General features: G+C 42.8%; 1 long non-coding RNA gene across 1 annotated transcript; it reads right to left on the reverse strand.

Moving 5' to 3' along the window:
- Positions 1–145: 145 nt before the first annotated feature.
- Positions 146–22,833, reverse strand: LOC147005639 (uncharacterized). Its single transcript, XR_015046743.1, has 4 exons — positions 22,655–22,833; positions 14,866–15,018; positions 10,609–10,781; positions 146–1,546 (listed from the first exon to the last, which is right to left on the reverse strand). It is a non-coding gene; the product is annotated as an uncharacterized LOC147005639 (long non-coding RNA).
- Between the last annotated feature and the right edge of the window lie 31 nt (positions 22,834–22,864).

The following is a 22,864-nucleotide window of genomic DNA, read 5'->3' on the forward strand; positions in this document are numbered from 1 at the left end:
CCACATATTCTAATTTTTCAGAATAAATGTAGATGCCTTAGAGCTGGTACCTGTTCTGGATGCTTCTCTTTGTGGCGTCAGACAGCAATAGTACCAACAGAACCCAAAGCCTTCAATTTCCAAAGCTATTCGTCCCAGAGTTTCTTTGGTGTGTCCCTGGTGTAAGTGGATACAAAATGCTTTTGCAGATAAACATTTGAAAGTGAGTTTTATATCGTTTCTGAAATCTGGCAAGGGAAATTATCTCTAGAGGGACCCATCTCATTATGTCGGCAGTTTTTATTAAGTTTTAATCAGCCTTTTCATTGTTGAAGAGCTCATGTTCCCAGGAGGTGTAAGTTCAGGCACCCAGAGCTCCAAGCTTAAATATATAATCTTCACAAAGGTCTAGCTGGTCTTAGACACTGGTTGGTTAATAACACAGAATTAAATAGCTCTGCCAGAAGGGGATCTATCACAGACACCCACAAAAGTCACAGTGGGTGGCACATTCCCATCAACCACACCAGGAGGGCAGCGCAGAGTTGGAACTGTTGTGGAGACTAAGCTTCATATTTAATTAATCCTGAAAGTTTTAATTAGCAAACTGTCATACTAATTAATGTTCCTCAGATCCTGGGGAAAGGAGACCAGCGTTGAGGTGATCTAAATCTGCCCCTTTAAAAACAATGGTTCTCTTTCAGGATGGGTGTTCAACCTCAATTTAATTCCTCAGCTCAAAGACCGATCATGCTGCCTACTAATTTTGAACCACGGAGTGCTATATACAGTTTCCCAAATGAAAATCAATTAATTCAACGTTCACAGTTAGCCACTGTAGGCTTTAGAAATAATTACTTTTGTCAGTCTACTGGAAGAGAGTGGTGCCATCTTTCCAACACTGGGCACTGTGCAGAGACTCAAATGATATGTTTTTCCTTTAAAATTTAGCACTCCATTTTAAAGTAAAAGGTTTTCATTTTCCTGATTGGATTACTCTGTGTATAAATATATGTACTAAGATTCATAAAGGCATTATAAATCTATTTGGTTGAACATTAGATGTTGTCGGCATGTGCAGGGAGCTTATGATGTGGCTGAGTTTGCAGAGGAGTTTGAGCTGTGTGCTTCTTTTCCAAGCTAAGGGTATGTGTCAGCTTTAGGCCTTTCCAATCAGGAGCACCTGAGCCTTTGCACACAACCTCTGGGATGTAGCCACATCACAGGCTGCCAGGAACAGTTTCTCCACCAAAGGTCCATTGTTTCTTTGTTGGAACAATCTAAATTAGAACCATGGAGTTACCTCTGGGGAACTTTGTTCAATGGGCCTTGTGTCCATGACGTCTTCCTCAGATATTAATCATGCCGTAGCATGATTCGGTGCCAGGAACTTGTCCACTGTAAACAAGGCCCACAGTCCCATACCCAGCACCACAAAGAAGAGGTGGGCCATACTGGTGAAATATTCCCTCTACAACAGTCTGAATGGGCTCTCATGCAACTATACAAAGTGGTGAGCTGGAGATTTAGTGAAGCCCCTGATGATAACAAGCATGCTGATGTGTATCTGTAAAACAAGTTTAAAAAAAAAAAAAGGTCAAACATTCCAGATTACATTACTCATGGACTTGCACTAAAGCATATTAAAGAAAGGTAGTATTCTAAAACATTATACATGCTGATTTAATATGATGATATAAATGCTGATATAAATGTGAGCTAGTTTCCATTCTCTAAATGAAAACTGTATACAAAACTTTTTGGATACACAAACATAATAGGTGCTGATAAAAGAGATAAATTAGTCAATGATTACCTGGACTGGTTAGTATGAATTTATACTAATTTATAGAGATTATATTGAATACAATGTTAATTTTAAAATATTTCTTATTTCAAAAACAGTTTTTACTTATATTATGTATTCATAAATATGCAGGCAGTACCCAAGGAGACCAGAAGAGACTCTCAGATTTCCCTGGAACTGGAGTTATAGATGGATATAAACCACCATGTGGGTGCAGCAAAGCAAACCTTGGCCCTCTGGGAGAGCAGCCAGTGCCCTTAACCACTGAAGCATCTCTCCAGCTTTAAGACAACTTGCTTTTGAAAGGTATCCTTTAACAGGAAACAAACAAACAAACAAACAGATGAACACAAACCCCCCTATTCTCTTCCACTGAGCATAACAAAATAAGTTAACAAAAAAAGAGGGATTTTTGGTTTTTGTTTTTTTGTTTTTTTAATCACAAAAGGTTCTAAGCATCACAGAAGGTCTATGTTTCCTACAGGCAAGAGTCAGGGGTCAGAGAGGTGAAGGGCAGAGAAAGGATCTTAGAATTTCTTTGCTGCTAATATTTGGGGTTAGAGAGGGATGTTGAGCCAGACAGAACTTATGTCCTGACTCTAGAGGACTCTCTGATATGAGCAGCAAGGAGACTTTGAGTTTTTTTTTTTAAATATATATGTGCATATATATGTATATATATAGGATATTAGTTTCCTATCAATGCAAATTTGTTAAAAATATTTTCCCATTATGTGGAGTGTTGTTTTGTTCAAATGACAGTGTCCTTTGCCTTACAGATGCTTTTTAATATCATGAGATCCCATTTACTAATTGTTGATCTCAGTGCCTGTGCTTGTGGTGTTCTGTTTAGAAAGACCTTTTCCTGTGCTGATGAGTTCAAGCCCACTTGAACTCATTACCCCAATTTCTCTTCCACTTGGTTCACTGTGTCTGGTTTTATGTTGAGGTCTTTGATCCATCTGGAGTTGAGTTCTGTGTGGGTGATCAGTATGGATCTATTTGGATGCTTCTGCAGGCAGCTGTTTGACCAACACCGTTTGTTGAAGATGCTTTCGTTCCTTCACTGAGTGTTTCTGGCTTATTGATCAAAAATAAGGTAACCATAGGTTTGTGGAATTACACCTGGGTCTTCAATTTGAGTTCACCGATCAACATCAAGTCGGGTTTTATGCCATCCTATTTTTATTACTATAGCTTTATAGTACAACTTGAAATTGTGATACCTCCAGGAGTGTTTATTGTTTAGGATGGTTTTAGTGATTCTAGGCTTTGGGGTTTTTTGTTTTGTTTTTTTTGTTTTTGTTTTGATTTTTTGTTTTTGTTTTTGTGTGTGTTGAGAATTGTCCTTTCAAGATCTGTGAAGAATTATTTTGGAATTTTATAGGGATTGCATTGAATTTACAGATTGCTTTTGCTAGGATGGCCATTTTTACCATGCTAATTCTTCTGATGCATGAGCCTAGGAGATCTTTCCATCTTCTGAAACCTTCTTCAAATTCTTCCTTCAAAGACTCTAAGTTTTTATTATAAAGTCTTTCACTTGCTTGGTTAGTTACTCTAAGATATTTTATATTATTTGGGGCTATTGTGAAAGGCATTGTTTCCCTGTTTTTTTTTTTTTTTTTTTTTTTTTTTTTTAGTCCCTCTGTCATTTGTATATTGGGCTACTGATTTTTCTGAGCTAATTTTCTATCCAGCTACTTTGTTGGAAGTGTCTATCAGCTGTAGGAGTTTCTTGGTGAGATTTTTAGGACCAGTTGTATGTACTATCATATCATCTGCAAATAAGGGTAGTTAGACTTCGTCCTTTACAATCTGTATCCCCTTGATCATCTTCGGTTGTTTAATTGCCTTAGCTAAGACTTCAGTACTGTGCTGAATAGGCAAGAAGAGAGTAGACAATGTTATTCCTGATTTCAGTGGAATTGTTTTGAATTTGTCTCCATTTAAATTGTTATTGGCTCTGGGCTTGCAGTAAACTGCCATGATTATCATGATTATGTTAAAGCATGTAATTTGTATCCCTAATCTCTCAAGGGCTTTTATCATGTAAGAGTGTTGGATTTTGTCTGTACTGTTTCTGCATCTGATGAGATGATCATGTTTTTTTTTTTCCCCTTTCAGTTTGTTTATATAGTGGATTACACTGATGGATTTTCTTAGATTGAACCATCACAGCATCTCTTGATACAGCCTACTTGAGTTTGGTGGATGACCTATTTGTTATGTCCTTGGATTCAGTTTACAAGTATTTTATTGAGTGTTTTTGCACGGATGTTCATGGGGGAAAATTGGCCTGGAATTCTTTGCTGGGTCTTTATGTAGTTTGGGTATCAGGGTAAGGGTGGTTCTGTAAAATGAATTAAGTGATGTGCCTTCTGTTCCTGTCTTGTGGAATAATTGAGGAATATTGACATCAATTCTTCTCTGGAAGTCTGGTAGAATTCTTTGCTAAAACTATCTATCTAGCCCTGGGATTTTTTCGGTTGGGAGACTTTTAATGACGGCCTCTATTTCACTAAGGGTTACAGGTCTATTTAGATTACTTATCTGATCTTGATTTAACTGTGGTGAGTGATACCTATCAAGACCATTTTTTTCCAGGTTTTCCAATTTGGTAGAATTACAGGTTTTTGAAGTATTTCCTTATGATTATATTTCCTCTATGTCTGTCCTTATGTCCCCCTTTCAATTCTGAGTTTGTTAATTTGCATATCCGCTATCTTTGTGTGTCTTTTAGTTTATTTGGATAAGGGTTTGTCGATCTTATTGCTTTTCTCAAAGATTCCACTCTTTGTTTTATGGATTCTTTGTATCTTTTTGTTGTTGTTTGTTTCTATTTTATTGATCTTAGCCCCGAGTTTGATAATTTTTTGCCATCTACTTCTTTGGAGTGTGATTTCATTTTTTTTTTCTTCAAGAGCTTTCAGGTGATCTGTGAAGTTGCTAATATGATAGCTATCTCTCCAGTTTTTTACATAAGCACTTAGTGTTATGATCTTGCCTCTGAGAATGGCTATCATGTGTCCCGTAAATTTGGCTATGTTGTGTGCATTCATTTTCATTCAATTATAGCAAGTCTTTAATTTCTGTCTTGGCTCCTTTTTTATTCAGTAGTGAATTGTTCAGTTTTCATGAGTTTGTAAGTTTTCTGTTGTTCCTGTTGATATCTATCCAGCTTTATCCATGGTGGTCTGATAGAATGCCGGGCAACTTCAATTTTCTTTTATGTGTTGAGACTTGCTTTTGTGTCCAAGTATGTGACCAGCTTTGAAGAAAGTTCCATGTGGTGCTGAGAAGAATGTATATTCTTTTGTATTTGAGTGAAATGTTCTGTAGATATCTGTCAGGCCCATTTGTTTTATAACATTGGTTAGCTCCAGCATTTCTCTGTTTTGTTTTTGGCTGGATGATCTGTCTATTGGTGAGAGTTGGGTATTGAAGTCTCCCATTATTTGCATGTGAGGGTCAATATATGATTTAAGCTGTAGATGTGTTTCTTTTGTAAAAGTGCGTGCCCTTGCGTTTGGGGCATAGATGTTAAGAACAGAAATGATCTCTGGATGGATTTGTCTTTAATGAGTGCCTTTCTCCTCTCTTCTGATTAGTTTTGGTCTGATTTTTTTTTTCAGATTTTAAAATGGCAATACCAGCTTGCTTCTAGATCCATTTGTTTGGAACATTTTTCCCATCCTTTTACTCTGGTGCAATGTCTGTCTTTGGTGTTAAGGTTTGTTTCTTGGATGCATCAGAAAGATGGATCCTATTTTCTTACCCATTCTTTTAGTCTGTGTCTTTTTATTGGGGATTTGAGATCATAGATATTGAAAACCAATGATTATTGATTTCTGTTATTTTGTTACTGGTGGTGGTGGTAGTGGTGTGTGTGTGTGCGTGTTTTCCTTTTAATTTCACTAAATTGAGAATATTTATACCTTGTGTTTTTATAGTTATAGTTAACCTCTTTAGGGTGGAGTTTTCCTTCTAGCACTTTCTGTGGGGCTAGATTTGTAGATACATATTGCTTGCATTTGGTATTATGGAATTTTCTCTATCAATGGTGATTGAAAGTTTTGCTGGGTATAGTAGTGTGGTCTCTTAGAGTCTACAGCACATCTGTCCAGGCCCAGGCCCAGAATGCTTTTAGAGTCTCTATTGATAAGTCAGGTATCATTCTAATAGGTCTGCCTTTATATGTTACTTGGTCTTTTTCCCTTGCCGCTTTAGATACTTTTTCTTGTTGTGCCCATTCAGTATTTTTATTTGCTGAGGGAACTTTCTTTGCTGGTCCAATCTGATGTTCTGTAAGCTTCTTGTACCTTGATAGGCATTCCCTTCTTTAGGTTAGGAAATTTTTTCTTCTATTTTGTTGAATTTTCTTCTATGATTTTGTTGAAAATATTTTCTGTGCCTGTGACCTGGGTTTCTTCTCCTTCTCCCTTTCTTATTAGTTTTAGATTTGGTCTTTTCATAGTACTCCAGATTTCCTAGATGTCTTGTCTGAAAGCCAGCTCAGCATCTAGGTACTGAGGAAGGCAGGGAGGTATGGCGTTGGTGAGTGGGGCCAAAAGCTGATGGCTTCTGGCAATTTAACTCTCTCTCTCTCTCTCTCTCTCTCTCTCTCTCTCTCTCTCTCTCTCTCTCTCTCTCTTGCTGTTCTGTTCTGAGGCCAAAAACTGATGGCATTTAGCAATTAATTCCTGCTGAAGGCAACAGGGACATTAAGAAAAGAAACTTAGTTACTTGGGCTCTTTACTCTTTGACTCAGGTGCCTCTGGATGATCAGGTGAGAGGCTCTGAGTTCATTAACTTCGTGAGCCAGAGAGAAAACAAAAGAAAGAAAGTCAGGCGCATGCGTGCACACACACACACAGAGAGAGAGAGAGAGAGACAGAGACAGAGACAGAGACAGAGACAGAGTCAGTCAGACCTGACCACCTGTTTCATCAATTTCACATATGCATCCATCCTTATATACATACACATATACCTATGTACATACATAAGGCATATATACATGTAAATACATTTAGTGGATGGAGCAGACCCCTAAGAGCTGTACTTTATTTTTTCTCTCAGACTTTTTATACCTTTTTAGACAGAAGTTCTTTATAAAATTACCTCACAGATAAAATGTTACACAAAAGGAAGCTACAGAGGATGTTGATAGTTAGGTTCGAGGCAGTGTTTCATTCTGTAAGCTCATTATAAGTTCAGAGCAACAGTTTCATCTGGGCTGGCTTCATCCTTGGACCTGGCCTAGAATGAATGTTTCCCTTGGTCACCAATCTGTCCCAAATCTGTTTCTCTTCTTAGTGCAAGTATGAAAGTTCATTGTATTCCATATTTTGCAACCTCTACTTACTACTCTATGAGGAGGGAGCACATTCCAGTCTTGATTCTAACTTTATTGTATCTTTCTGGCAAAACAACTGAAACCATTTCCTTAAACCTTCTTCCTGAAAATATTTTATCTTAGCCATTCTGACTGGTGTGAGGTGGAATCTCAGGGTTGTTTTGATTTGCATTTCCCTGATGATTAAGGATGTTGAACATTTTTTCAGGTGTTTCTCTGCCATTCGGTATTCCTCAGGTGAGAATTCTTTGTTCAGTTCTGAGCCCCATTTTTTAATGGGGTTATTTGACTTTCTGGAGTCCACCTTCTTGAGTTCTTTATATATATTGGATATTAGTCCCTTATCTGATTTAGGATAGGTGAAGATCCTTTCCCAATCTGTTGGTGGTTTTTTTGTCTTATTGATGGTGTCTTTAGCCTTGCAGAAGCTTTGTAGTTTCATGAGGTCCCACTTGTCAATTCTCGATCTTACAGCACAAGCCATTACTGTTCTATTCAGGAATTTTTCCCCTGTGCCCATATCTTCAAGGCTTTTCCCCACTTTCTCCTCTATAAGTTTCAGTGTCTCTGGTTTTATGTGAAGTTCCTTGATCCACTTAGACTTGATCTTAGTACAAGGAGATAGGAATGGATCGATTCGCATTCTTTTACATGTTAACAACCAGTTGTGCCAGCACCATTTGTTGAAAATGCTGTCTTTCTTCCACTGGATGTTTTTAGCTCCCTTGTCGAAGATCAAGTGACCATAGGTGTGTGGGTTCATTTCTGGGTCTTCAATTCTATTCCATTGGTCTATTTGTCTGTCACTATACCAGTACCATGCAGATGCTGGCGAGGATGTGGAGAAAGAGGAACACTCCTCCATTGTTGGTGGGATTGCAAGCTTGTACAACCACTCTGGAAATCAGTCTGGCGGTTCCTCAGAAAATTGGACATAGTACTACCGGAGGATCCAGCAATACCTCTCCTGGGCATATATCCAGAAGATGTCCCAACCGGTAAAAAGGACACATGCTCCACTATGTTCATAGCAGCCCTATTTATAATAGCCAGAAGCTGGAAAGAACCCAGATGTCCCTCAACAGAGGAATGGATACAGAAATTATGGTACATTTACACAATGGAGTACTACTCAGCTATTAAAAAGAATGAATTTATGAAATTCCTAGCCAAATGGATGGACCTGGAGGGCATCATCTTGAGTGAAATAACACAATCACAAAAGAACTCACACAATATGTATTCACTGATAAGTGGATATTAGCCCAAAACTTAGGATACCCAAGATATAAGATACAATTTGATAAACGCATGAAACTCAAGAAGAATGAAGACCAAAGTGTGGACACTGTGCACCTTCGTAGAATTGGGAACAAAACACCCAGGGAAGGAGTTACAGAGACAAAGTTCGTAGCTGTGATGAAAGGATGGACCATTTAGAGACTGCCGTATCCAGGGATCCATCCCATAATCAGCTTCTAAACGCTGACACCATTGCATACACTAGCAAGATTTTGCTGAAAGGACCCAAATATAGCTGTCTCTTGTGAGACGATGCCGGGGCCTAGCAAACACAGGAGTGGATGTTCACAGTCAGCTATTGGATGTATCACAGGGCTCCCAATGGAGAAGCTAGAGAAAGTACCCAAGGAGCTAAAGGGATCTGCAACCCTATTGTTGGAACAACATGATGTACTAACCAGAACCCCGGAGCTCTTGTCTCTATCTGCATATGTATCGAAAGATGGCCTAGTCGGCCATCAATGGAAAGAGAGGCCCATTGGACTTGCAAACTTTATATGCCCCAATATAGGGGAATGCCAGGGCCAAAAGAATGGGAATGGGTGGGTAGGGAAGTGGGGGGCGCTATGGGGGATTTTTGGGATAGCATTGGAAATGTAATTGAGGAAAATATGTAATAAAAATATTAAAAATCAAAAAAATTATTTTAATCAAATCAGGAATTCTATATGTCAGTAGTACATCTAAATAGCATTATTATATGAATGTACATCTTTATATCGATATGCAGGAAACATGCCCAATAGGATAGGCTGAAGCTCAAGAATCATTAAGCTATGTAATAGTGGAAGGAAAGGCATATCAACAGTGAGAAGCAACCTTGGGATTAAGTCTCTGGGGTCCTTGCCTAACAGCACACCATGCATTGCAGCCATGCAAATTAGCAGGCCATCTCTAGAAAACTCATTTGCTTGCCAGAGTCTTTCCTGCATGGCTGTGTGAGACTTGTGTCAGGAATTTTTTTTAGATTTAAGATGTTTAGCCCATGTATCCATTTCTCCAATTACATCTTCAACACCTGAGATTCTCTCATCTCTTCTTTCTTGTATTCTGTTGAGAATGCTTGCCTTTATAGTTGCTGCTCAAGTTTCTAGTTTTTGTTTGTTTGTTTGTTTCTAGAATTCCTTCAGCTTGGCTTTTCTTTATTGATTTTATTCCCATTGTTAGGTCTTGAACAGTTTTATTCATTTCCTTCTGCTGTTTGTGTTTTCTGGATTTTGTTGAGGGATTTATTCATTTCCTACTTAAGGATGTCTATCATCTAAGCACACAGTATTTTAAGATCTTTTTTCTTGTATTTCAGGTATGGTGGGATAGTCTGGGTCTGCTGTGATAGTTTCTGGGTTCAAGTAGAGACAGAATGCCCTGGCTGTTATTTATTGTATTTTAAAGTTGATATTTAGCATCTAGGATTGGGAAGTTTATACGTCTAGGTGGCAATATCTGGTGTTGTCTTTGTTGGGTGGGTATTTTGTTCCTTGGTTTTTGTTTCCTTTCTGGATTTTTAAGAGAGTATTGTGGCTGTGTGTTGCCTGATAGGAAATTTTCTGTGAACCTGAGAGATGTAGTCACTGGGGGTTCCAGGTAAAATGTGTTTCTGGGTATCAGGAGCTGCCACTTAGGAGTAAGGATAACCTAGGGCTCTGATGGGGTTCACATGAGAGGAAAGCATAAATGTTCCATGAAGATCTTATTTAGGCTCCTTGGAATAGGGGCAGAGAGTGAAGAACAGTCACTCTAGCAAGTCTGCTATAGTGCCTGCTGAGTTGGGAACTGGGAAAGAGCAATAAGTAGGGGGAAGGAGGTTAGGAGGGAGGGTCTGTGGGATGCACAGGAGACGTGGGCAGAGGAGAAGGAAGACTGCAGCAGGTGTTCCCTTGCAGAGCTGAGCCTGGGGGCAGTGGATTTGGAGGAGAGGAGGGAGTGGTAAACAGCCTGCTCAGCTGGTGTGTTCACAGAGAACACCTGCTGCTGTTGGTGGCTGGGGTGATAGGATGCACTGGGGAAAGGAAGCTTAGAGGAGAAGATCTTCATGATATACCAGGGATGGGATCAGAAAGGAAAGGGAGACTACTGGTGTTCTACTACAGAGCTGGGGATGAGACTGGGGGATTGGATCTGGAGGAACAGAAGGAGAAGTGAAGATCTGTAGTCAGCCTACCTGGTTCCCTGGCAGGGGTAGCCTGTGCGTCAATGGGGAGTGCCTGCTGGAGCTCAGGGCTGGGTTAAAGCAATGGTGGACGAAGACCACCTCTGGGATCCACCAGAGCCTGCGGGGAGGGGGCGGGAGAGGAGGCACTGCTGCAGCATGTGTTCTGCAGAGTGGGGATGAGCCTGGGGGGTTGGATTTGGAGGAGAAAAGAGAGAAGTAAAGTCAGTCGGTGTAGCGGTGAGTTTTGGCCGCTTTGGCACCTGCCCAGGAGCTAGCTATCTTTGGAACCGAGAATGAAAGACACACACACTCATCAGCTTATTTTTAAGATGCCTTGGCTGCTTCAAAGGCTGGGCACTCCTAAACCTTCCCCTGCTACTGCAGGCCCAATTTGGGAACCCGAAATCTCACATAGCTGTTTGGCTTTATCTGCCGCCTCTCCTGCATCCCATCCTGATACTCCGAGTCACGGGCGATTCTGCTCTGTTCCTCTCTGCATCCTCACCCATGCAACTCTAAGGGTCCTGCCCAGTGCCCAGCCATTGGCCATTGACGTCTTTACTGATTGAACAAAAACCGACTCAGGACAAGGGCCTTTCGCGGATTCCTGACCGGATCAAAGCATTAGAACCAATCTTCATCCAGTTAGCTCATCTTTTTCCTGCTCAGCTAATATTCTGAATGTTTCTAAATGACTACAATTTTAAATTAAAAGACCTAATAGTTTTCAGTAGCGGTTCTTAGTAATAGTCCTATTTATTATATATGCGCACACATATGTTTTGTCTCTTCAGTCATAAGATTTTCAAACGTAACAGCAAGTGAATGATCCCTCCTTTAAAAGAACATAATCATACTACCGAGTAATTTCGTATTCAAACTATTCATAAAGACAGGGATCTTTTCTCCAAATTGTAGATTCATATGGGAAATAAAAGATGGATGATATATGACTTAAAAGAAAAATGACTAAACAAAACATTTCTGATTAGTGTAATAAATCACCACCTAAGTGGATAAGTCTTAGTCCCCCGCTGAGGCCCACGGGACAGCTCGTCACTGCGGATGATTAATTCAGTCGCGTGAGTCGGGAGTTAATTTTTACTGATCACATAGAGACCGGAGATGCTGTTGAACGGGGGGGGGGGTGTTAATCTCAACATTCTGCCTTTACCCATGTTAGAGAGGGGATCTGTGGCTCTACCCCCCCCCCCCCTGAACGTGCCCAGTCCTGTCTGGAGTCATGAGCTAAGCAGAGTATGGCTTGGTTAGTGCTGGCGCTGAGCACTGGATCACAGGATGCTTTGGAAAAGAAGCCCCCACGAGTTCTGCAAATGGAACACCCCCCCAAATGTCTCTTTCTCCTATGCTCTGTTCCTAGCTTGAACCCAATAGAGATGGGAATGGGCATTTCAATTTTTTTTTCCTGTATTGGATTCTCCTTTCTCCTTACCCACAAAATAGATTCCTATTTGGATTGATGTGTATGGTGTAGTGTGTGTGTGTGTGTGTGTGTGTGTGTGTGTGTGTGTGTGTGCTTTTATTTTTTTTTTTCCTCCTCAGTGAAAAGATTGAAAGCTGCCTTCCTGTAAAACAAAGACAAGAAAGCATGGTTCAATATCTGCTTCTGGTGGGGTAAGATATTGACTGTGTGTTCAAAGCAAGTGAAGAGGAAATAATGAAAATGTTATTTTAATCACCTCAGATACAGCTCAGCCTCTCCCTCTCATTACCTCATCTCACCGCTGAGGACATAGCCTTGCTTTCATTGACTTGGTAAATAAATCCACAGCCTGTTTTCCCAGAGGGCTGGAACAGCAAAATGCCACTAGAGTCCCCTCTCTAGCTCACTAGCTTCCAGTGTGAGTCACCTTAATTGTTTCCCAAAGAAATTACAGAGCAGGTGGTTTATGTCACACACTTAACATAAATTACAGGAAAAGAATAATTTAGAGGAAAACCAGTCCCCAGATCCATGCATTTATATCTACAATAACAGAACTGCCTTAGTGTGCTGTGACTGGGCTCAACCGGAAGTATTTCAATCCTGCCCTAGAATGGTGACTACATATGCTGAGTGATCACATGCAGAGGAACATACTACATACTGCATACATAGCTATGAGATAAGTTAAATAAAATACACAGCTCTTCAGGGCGCTCTGCATCCCATACTCACTAGTCCCACACGGCCAGTCATTACTGTACTGGACAGTGCAGTCTCAGCTGACTTTATCCCTCCAGATGCCCAGTGGTTCATTTCATCCTACCTCTCTCTGTTTCTGTCACTCTCTCTCTCTGTTTCTCTCTGTCCCTGTCTCTCTGTTTCTGTCTCTCTATGTCTCTCTCTGTGTCTCTGTGTCTGTCTTTCTCTCTCTCTCTCTCTCTCTCTCTCTCTCTCTCTCTCTTTCTGTGTGTGTGAGTGGTCTGTCTGTGTCTGTGTGTGTGTGTGCAGGTACCCACACAGGCCAGAAGAAGGTGTTAGATCCCCTGGAGCTGGAGTTATAGGTGGTTGTGAGCCTCCTGCACAGGGTACTGGGAAGTGAAATCAGGTCCACTGTAAGAGCATCACAGGCATTTAACCACTAGATCATCTCTTCACTCCCCTTAATTTAATTCTTAAATAACTTTTCCTTTTTCTTTGTCTTCTCTCCACCACTCCCCCCCTCCCCCGCTTTTTTGGTTTTTCAAGACAAGGCCTCTCTGTGTGGCTTTGGCTACTCTTATTAAGCAATTAGCATTTTTATTGGAGGAGGTTTAGAAATTATAATAAGCCTAACAAATCTCAGTATTATTAAATAATACCAGGGTGAATATTTAACTATTTAATATTTCATGGTCACTTTTATTTCTTCTCATATAAATGCAACACACATCGTGTAATTTATCCCCTAAAATATTAGGAATATATATAATATAAAAATTAGGCCATTTTTCTGTATATAATTTTATATGGATAAATTATAAAAATTCATGATTAACAAACATTTCTACTGTATTACACTCTATTTTCCTGGATAATTTGTGTGTGTGCACATCTGCATGTATGTAAGTGTTTGTGTGCTTACCCTTGTGGGTGCCTGTGGAGGAGGGCAGAGATTTGTGTCACGTGCCTTTTTCAATGGCTTCTCCACAGTAGTTTTCTGAGATGGGTTTCTTTGACTTAAATTTGATAGCTCAGGCTTTGAAACCTCCCATGCATCTAGGATTAGTAGGAACTAAATTTGATGGACACCTGAACCCATGTTGTTTTCTTACCTATACATAGGGCATGATTTAAAGAAATGGATTCAGAGTGTCCTAGATTTCTGCCCTAAGAAATTTTTGATGCGTGACATTTGTATTTAAACAACAACAGAAAGTGTATAATAACATGGGGTGGTATACCCACTTAGAGAAATTGATGTAAATAGCTGGACTGCTTTTCTTTCAGCAATGGGTAATTGCAGTGAGGTCAGCAGGCAGGGCAGGGACAAAAAGGTCTGACCACCAGGTGGCGGTAGCACACAGTACAAGGAGGGTGGGACCCTGATCAGTTTGCCTGCTGAGGCAGGAAGTCCTTCTAGCCCAGAGACCTGCTGGAGATAATGGACTGGGGACCCCAGCACAAAGGGAAAGAGTCATCAGATAAGAGGGTCTGTAGCTAGGTGACACAGCTTTGGAAGTATCTGGTCCAGAGAATTACCAATGACAACAGTGTTTAGGGGGCTTAATATCCTTGCAGACATGCTTTGGATAATTTAGAAGTGTGTTTCTGAGCTGGCCATGATGGTGCTTGCCTGAAATCATAGCACTAGGGATGCCGAGAGAGGAGGAACCAAGTTCAAGGCCAACCTGAGCTACACAGTAAGTTCCGGGTCAGCCTCAACTACATAAGACCTTGAAAAAGAAAAAGATAGAAAGAACCAAAATAAATGATTAGATTGGTAAATAAATAAGAAATATAAGGATATGCCAAGAATAATTTACATCTTGTTACTAATTCCTTTAATGAACAAACATTGAGTGCCTACTATATCCTGTATTCTATGCCAGAAAAAAGAACTTCAGGGTGGAGAAAGAGTCTGCCCTTGATTTAAAGAAATATATCCAAAAGAGGGCCCTTTGAACATCAGGGTGGGTCCTGAAATTTACACAGGAAGCTATTGATTGGTTTTTGTTTGTGTGTTTGTTTGTTCTATTCTAAAATGTCATCTACCTGCTAATACTTGTTTTATCGTAACAGCGCTAGGCAAACATATTTGAAACATATTTGTCTACTTTTACCTCTGTGATAGACAGTGTCGACTGTCACGTTGTCAGCATCTGGAATCGCCTGGGAGGTGGGGCTCTGGGTATGCTTGTGAGACTTGGTTGTATTGATTGAGGTGGGAAGACTTCCCTGCTGTGTACAGCGCCAGCCCCTGGCTGGCTCCTGAGCTGCATAGATGGAAAGAGGGAGCTCAGAGGCAGCACATGCCCATCCCTCCCTGGCTCCTCACCGTGGATGTGATGGAGCAGTGGCACAAAGGTCAGCTGGAAGCTAATTAAAGATCTTATCTACAGAGAGGAGTTTCGTATCTAGACTATGTGAAGGACTGCGAAAATTATACACACCAAAAACGCATGTCAGCCAAAAAAAAAAAAAAAATGGGAAAATGAATCGAACAGACAGTTCTCAGAAGAAGAAACAGGAACAGTCACTAAATATTCAAGTCAGTGTCCAACCCCTTACCAATGTGACACTCAGACACATCACTAGAAAACCATAGCCTTTCCTTTCTTGTTTGTACCCAGGGTCTCACATCTATCGTAACAGAAAACACTGTACACACGTTTAAATTTCCAGTGATTTAAAAGTTCAGTGACTCTTTTAAAATACAAACAAGTCTCTTAGCTTTGGGTGTCTCTAAACCAAGCTGAGCAACTCAGAGGCAAGAACCAGTGCACAGTCACAACCAGAAATCAAAGCAAAAGCAAAATCCAACAACGTAACTAACCCAGTGATCAGGGGCTTGCTTATGATCTTCTGGCTCCAAAGGGCTTGGACATTTCCACTTCTCCACCTCTGCCACTCACAGCATGACGCTTGTCTAGTAGGCTTAGGCTGCCTCCGCTCTGCTCCTGCCCCTGTCCTGGATGGTCACCCCATGGTTCTGGAGTTTAACATGCTGGGGCCTCCACTGCAGCTGAGGCTACCCCTTCACCAATGGCCTCTTTTGGCCTCTTCAGAGATTCCAACCCTGCCACATGACGGCAAGTGTCAGCTTCTCTCTGTGACCCATTCGGTCTTGCGGCCCTCATGATGCTAATGTCAGCACTACATGGGGCATATCATTTGCCAAGCTCTGCTGCCCGTGTGCTGCATGCACAGCCTTGTCCCCACACTCGACTGGATCACAGCTTCTGCAAGCTGACCCTGAGGAAGATTTCAACTAAATGATGCTGGTCTCTTGTTAATCATGGCTGAATTTTCAGCTGCAGCTGATTAGCATCTATTATCCCGGTAAAGCAAAGTCTTCACTTCTAGATTCTTAATTCAAATATGTAAAGACAGGGTTAAAAAATGGAACAGAGACAGAAGAAATCATCCAGAGACTGCCCGCCTAGGGATCCATCTTCAGACACCAAACCCAGACACTATTTCTGATGCCAAGAAGCGCTTGCCAACAGGAGCCTGGTATGGCTGTTCCCTGAGAGATTCTACCAGCACCTGACTAATACAGATGCAGATACTCACAGCCAACCATCAGACTGAGTCAGCAGACCCCAAAGGAAGAGTTAGGGGAAGGACTGAAGGAGCTGAAGGGAATTGCAACTCCATAGGAAGAACAATAATATCAACTAACCGGACCACCCAGAGCTCTCAGGGACTAAACCACCAAACAAAAGAGTACACATGGAGAGACCCATGGCTCCAAATCCATTTGTAGCTGAGGAAGCCTTATGTGACATCAGTGGGAGGGGAAGCCCTTGGTCCTATGGAAGCTTAACACCCCTTAGGGAGATGCTGGAGTGGTAGGATGGGAGAATGTGGGTGGGTGGGGAAGCACCATCACAGAGGCAAAGGGGAGGGGGAGAAGGGGGATGGAATGGGCGTTTGTGGAGGGGTAACTGATATGGGAAATATTTTAAATGTAAATGAATAAAATGAATTTTTTTTAAAGACAGGCAAAAAAAATCCCAAAACAAATATATCATATGAATTGCTTTGGGAGTGTCTCGGAGGAGCTCTGACACTTCTAAGCCAGGATTCCATCATCTGCATTTCCCTCAGTGTTATTTTCCAGATTCCCACTGTCTTGGAGAAGCTTTGATCACCTGGTGGCCTTAAAGACAAAAACCTTCAAATGCTTCCCACGGTCCTCCCTCAGAACAATACTGTCAGGTCTGTTGTCAAAGATTCCACTCTCTGGTATCAATCTGTGTCCTGGTTGGCTTTCTGTTGCTGTGATCAAACACTGACCGCAGCCAGCTTGGGAAGGAAGGGCTTTATTTAATCTTACAACTCCACGTCACTGTTCATCCCTGAGCAGAGTCAGGGCAGGAACCTACAGGTAGGAACTGAAGCAGAGGATATGGAGGAACGCTGCTGCTTGCTGGCTTGATCCCAAGCTTACATTCAGTTACCTTTGTAACACCTGTCCAGGGGTGGTTCTGCACACTGTGGGCTGAGCCCCCTCCCCCTGAATTAGCCATCAAGAAAATGCCCACAGGCCAATCCAAGAAAGGAAACTCCTTAGCTGAGGTTTATTCTTCTCAGGTCTCTCTAGTTTGTGCGCAGTTGCCAGATATAACCAGCGAGAACATCCTTAGCTGCCATAGAAATGCACATGAAAACTACCTTGAGAGACTGGATCTCATCTCAGGTAGACCGGCTATCAGCTGGGAAACAAGTGGAAACAGATGCAGTTGTGTGTGTGTGTGGAAAGGTGGAGTGTAACGGGTGCAGCCACCATGCAAATCAGAATGGATGTTTATTAGGAAAAACTGAAAATAAAATTACCACGTGTCTCAGCTATAGCGGTGCTGGTCGTATACCAAAGGGCTCTATATCCTACCACAGAGATGCTGGTCATATACCAAAGGGCTCTATATCCTACCACAGAGATGCTGGTCATATACCAAAGGGCTCTATATCCTACCACAGAGATGCTGGTCATATACCAAAGGGCTCTATATCCTACCACAGAGATGCTGGTCATATACCAAAGGGCTCTATATCCTACCACAGAGATGCTGGTCATATACCAAAGGGCTCTATATCCTACCACAGAGATGCTGGTCATATACCAAAGGGCTCTATATCCTACCACAGAGATGCTGGTCATATACCAAAGGGCTCTATATCCTACCACAGAGATGCTGGTCATATACCAAAGGGCTCTATATCCTACCACAGAGATGCTGGTCATATACCAAAGGGCTCTATATCCTACCACAGAGATGCTGGTCATATACCAAAGGGCTCTATATCCTACCACAGAGATGCTGGTCATATACCAAAGGGCTCTATATCCTACCACAGAGATGCTGGTCATATACCAAAGGGCTCTATATCCTACCACAGAGATGTTTGCTTGCACATGCATGTTGACTGCTGCTCTGTTTAAGGCAGGAAATCGAGTCAGCCTACATCCCCATCAATCAACGAATGGATGATGGGAATGTGGCACAACATCCAGATTTTATCTGTTTGAAAAGAGGAATTAGGAAAAGGGATTGAACAGGGAATTATTATAGTGAGGTAACAGACTCAGAAAAATACTGCGAATCCTAGTGTGTGCACGTGTGTGTGTGTGGGGTGGGGGGGTTGGCTCAGTGATTAAGGGCACTGAATGCTTTTCCATAGGATCCAGGTTTGATTCCCAGCACCTATACAATGGCAAGTGACTGTTTGCAGCCCTTGTTCTAGTGAATTTGATGCCTTTTTTTTGGCCTCGGTGGGGCCTACATTCATGCAGACAAAGCACACACACACACACACTTTTTTAAGATGGAAAGGAGACAAAACATGTGGAAAGGTTTTTGAGGACAGAGCCGAGATAGAATACATGTTACACAAATGGAGAAATGACGAGGAAAGGGTAAATAGGAGGTTGCAAAAAGAGGAGGAACACCCAGGGAGAAAGACCAACCAAAAGAAGTTACCATGCAACTGCCAGAATGAAACCTGGTACTAAATAAGGAGGTTATATTTTATATTAAAGTGGTGCTTAGATATCACAGAGATCAAATACAGTTGTATTTACAATTAAATGCAGGTGTTGTTCTTAAATATTACCCAATACACAAAACATTAAACACAGGGAATTTTAAGAGCTATTGAATTTTACTCCTAATTTTCCTATAAAACCAGTCTATTAACATTCTTTAGAGGATCAGGACCAATAGGATGGATATATATATATAATAAAACAAGGTTAATAGAATGGCTTACTCATGCTGGGCGGTGGTGGCACATGCCTTTAATCCCAGCACTTGGGAGGCAGAAGCAGTCGGATTTCTGAGTTCGAGGCAGGCCTAGTCTACAAAGTGAGTTCCAGGACAGCCAGGGCTATACAGAGAAATCCTGTCTTGAAAAAACAAACAAACAAACAAACAAAAAGAATGGCTTACACACTAGGAGTTGGCTATCCTGGAGGAACCCTGCATATTGAAGTCTTCTGGTGTCTGCTCCCACTCAGGGTAGGCAGGCCCTTGGCACACCAGGCTGGCCTGGAGGGAGGAAAGCTTAGCTGGGACAGGTCAGTGCAGGCAGGATCTTGGAAGGTGATGAGTTCAAGGGCAAAGAACACACACACACACACTTTACAGTGGGGGGAAAGGGGCATTTGTGCCCTTAGGGGGGGTGGCCAGGGTCTCTGCAGTCAAGGTTTGTGTCCCTGAGTACAATTGGCCAGAACAAGGGTATTGGAAGATGCTTCATCTGCATGGAAAAAACAGATAGTCCATGAAAAATCCAAGTTCAAACCATATCTATCCACAAATCCAGCTCCACGGAACATACTAGAAGGAAAACTCCAACTCTAGAAGGAGACCGACATCCAAGAAAACAGGAAATAAATTCTTCCTAGGGTTGATGGTGGCACAGTGGCTTCGTGGTCAGTATGGGGGTAGGGAGAGAGCTGCCTGACGTCCTCATCTGAGGTATGAGGTTGAAGCTCTCCTTGACCCTTCTTCCTCCATTAATCCTGGGCCACAGGGGTCCCCCAAACAGCGGGTCTGCCAACCCTGCTCTGTCCATGAAACTAGATGCCTCTGCAGAGCTACTTGCACGCTGAAGACCTGGAAGAACCCTGCAGAATCACGGTTCTTCAATCCACATTAGAGGGGTCCAGGACGCTGGGTTCTGATGTGGAACGGGGGTGAAGTGGGGGCTGGGGAGAGTCCAGTAGGAGGAGGAGCAGGAGCAGGTATGTGACAGACACACGGATTGTCACCTGGAAGCCAGGCTGGCAGCCTTGCTCTTTCCTGCTTTTCTTTTTACATTTTGTCTGTCTCTCTCTCTCTCTCTCTCTCTCTCTCTCTCTCTCTCTCTCTCTCTCTCTCTCTCTCTCTCTCTGTGTGTGTGTGTGTGTGTGTGTGTGTGTGTGTGTGTGTCTGTGTCTGTGTCTGTGTCTGTGTGTCTGTGTTTGTTCCTATGTGTGGAGGTCAAGGATCCAAGTGGTGCCCAGGAATCACCCTTGAGCGGTCCAGCTTGTGGGCAAACCCCTTTACCCAGTAAAGGGAAGTCCTCTTTGCAAACCCCTTTACCCAGTAAAGGGAAGTCCTCTTTGTATCTGAGATAACTTCTGAAAGGTTTTACCTACTGGGGAAGGGTCGTCTTCCCTCCGTTAGTACTTCCTGGAAGTGTCCTGACAGTTATGGGTGCAGCTAACTACTCTCTAATTGGATTTAAGGTTCTGTCCACAGGACGGGACTCCTGCTGTGGAGCTGTGGAGAAATGATCCTCTTTGCCTAGGCTCCATCTGTCAATCTGTGGGGACTCTGTATGGACTCCATCTGAGGAACTGTGGGCATGTCATCTTCCACGGTGGAGTGACACCTCAATGATGTGGCTATTTGGGGGAATCACTCATGCTCCTGTAAATAAGCTGAATAAACTCACCATTTCACCAAACTATGCCAATCTACCATTGGTGCCATCTTGGGTAAGCTCCCTGGAGAAAAATAAGTTTGCACGATAAAACTAAGTACTGTGTAAGATATAAAGATTTTTTGTTTGTTTGTTTAACACACATACTTGGTTCACATGGTTAATTTAAAATCTGACCAGAAGACTATAATTTAATGTGGGAAATGGAAGCAGCATAAAAAGATCCAGAAAACACAAGCGTGGCAAAGTGTGCCGAGAAGAAAGGGGAGCTAATGTAACAATACAATTTCATTTGAATTAAGGCTTGGTCAGGTGACAGCTACTCAAAGAAGTGAGTTTTAACATAAAAGGTGTATCTTATTCAAAGGTCCCATTTAATTATTTCAGTTGTTTTTTTCTTTTTCACTCATTCCTTCAGGATTTCCATGTATGTGGGGGTCTTATTAAACCCTCTCCACCAATAGCGTGTGCTCTCTTTCTCTCAGGCTATCTCCAGCAACCTCTCTTATCTATGTGAAGGCAGCCTAATGACTATAGACATTTCTGTAGATGTCTTTGTAAACATCTTTCTTAGGTCCCGACTAGATTCTTAAGCTCCAATCCTAGGAATTGAGAAGTTTGAAAAGAAAGCTCGCAGGAACAACCCCCCAGATCAAGAGGAACACAGCAAGATTGTCCCCTCCCAAGCCTCTCAGTCTCTAGTCTGAACTTGTTACCAGGCTCCAGAGGGAGTTCGCTGAGACCTTCAGCCACACCCAGCAATCACAACAACGGTTTGGGTTTCTTGGGAGATTTCCAGGAAGTCGCATAGGCATAGACTGTCACCAGTCAGAGCACCTTGCAAAACAACTCCTTTGGGCCTGGCTGACTTATGAACATCTATCACAGCAACCAAGATATTCCTGCATCCTGTGTGTCGTCTCCATGTTTGAAGGCACGAGAATTAGAGGATGCAACATATTATGTCATCCAGAACAAGGAAGTTTTGCACTTCTGCATCCAGTATGGGTTGGTGAAATGCTTCGCAAAGCCCTCTCCACAAGATGGGCCACACCTTTCCTAGAATCTTCTGCGACCAGTCGGTTGAGACAGTTCACATCTGCTAACCCCCTCTCTCGTGAACGCATCAATTAATAATACACTTAGGCAGGCTAACGACCTTTGCTTAAAGTTTGGATGGCCTTTGGAACTGCTTTGAGAATTTAGGGGTGGATTTTATTTCTAAGCAAAAGCAGTAACAGGATGTGTGTGTGTGTGCATGTATGCATATACACTCATATATACTGATATATATGCATAGACATATACATCTGGTGCTCACATATATGTAAGTACACGTGTGTATATATTTTCAAAAAAAGTTAACCAATTATGTAAACTCAGTTTGCTTATTGCCTGTCACCTCTACAAGTGCCAAGGTTTCCAGGATTCAAGAATTGCCTTGCCTTTTTAGACCCTTTTTGGTTAAACTCCCATTCCCAGTCCTGGACTCTCCCTTCACACGTGGCCATGGCCGGGTCATCGGAGCAATGACCTCAGCTCAGAATCTCTCAACATCCAAGCCCCAGAGGCTCCCTGCATTCCTTCCTCTTCCCTGCACCAGCGGTGCCCAAGGGGAAGACCTCTCACGGGTGGCTGGGGCACCTCGAGTTACACTACGGCCCCAAATCTCTCCCGGCTCCCTTTGCCACACGTCCGGCCCCTGACCACCCTGGAAGGCTAAGCTGTGGCACAGCCCTCCGCCGCCCAGGGTCGGGAGCCCGTGGAGCAGGCGTCCTGGAGAAGGAGATGGGGAAGGGGAGCGAGCCGCGCCCTCGGGCCGGCCAGGAGGGCGCCGCGGCCTCAGCCCGAGGGCCCCGCGTCGCTCTCCCGAGCCAGGGTTCTCGGGAGCAGGCCGCGCAGGAGACGTTGGCGGGAGGGGTTCGTAGCTGTTGGGGGAACCGGCTCCTGGGGAACAGTCCCTTTCAGGGAGGCTACCGTGGGTAAGCCGCCGTCAGCCCTCCTTGGTGACACCGACCAGAGGGGTGCAAGTGGCGACGTGCGGTGCAGTGCGATTCGGTGCGCCTGGCACGCCTGGCTTTGCGGTTCAGGAGCCCGGAGCTGCGCGGTTGGCCCCGCCCGGCAGCGCCCCGGGGGCCGAGCATCAGCGGGCAGCGCTGCAGGTGAGCGGTCGCCAGGACGATGAGG

The sequence above is a fragment of the Mus caroli genome, unplaced genomic scaffold (assembly GCF_978045245.1).
Source record: "Mus caroli unplaced genomic scaffold, Mus_caroli_1 scaffold_3, whole genome shotgun sequence".
Classification (NCBI taxonomy): Eukaryota; Metazoa; Chordata; class Mammalia; order Rodentia; family Muridae; genus Mus; species Mus caroli.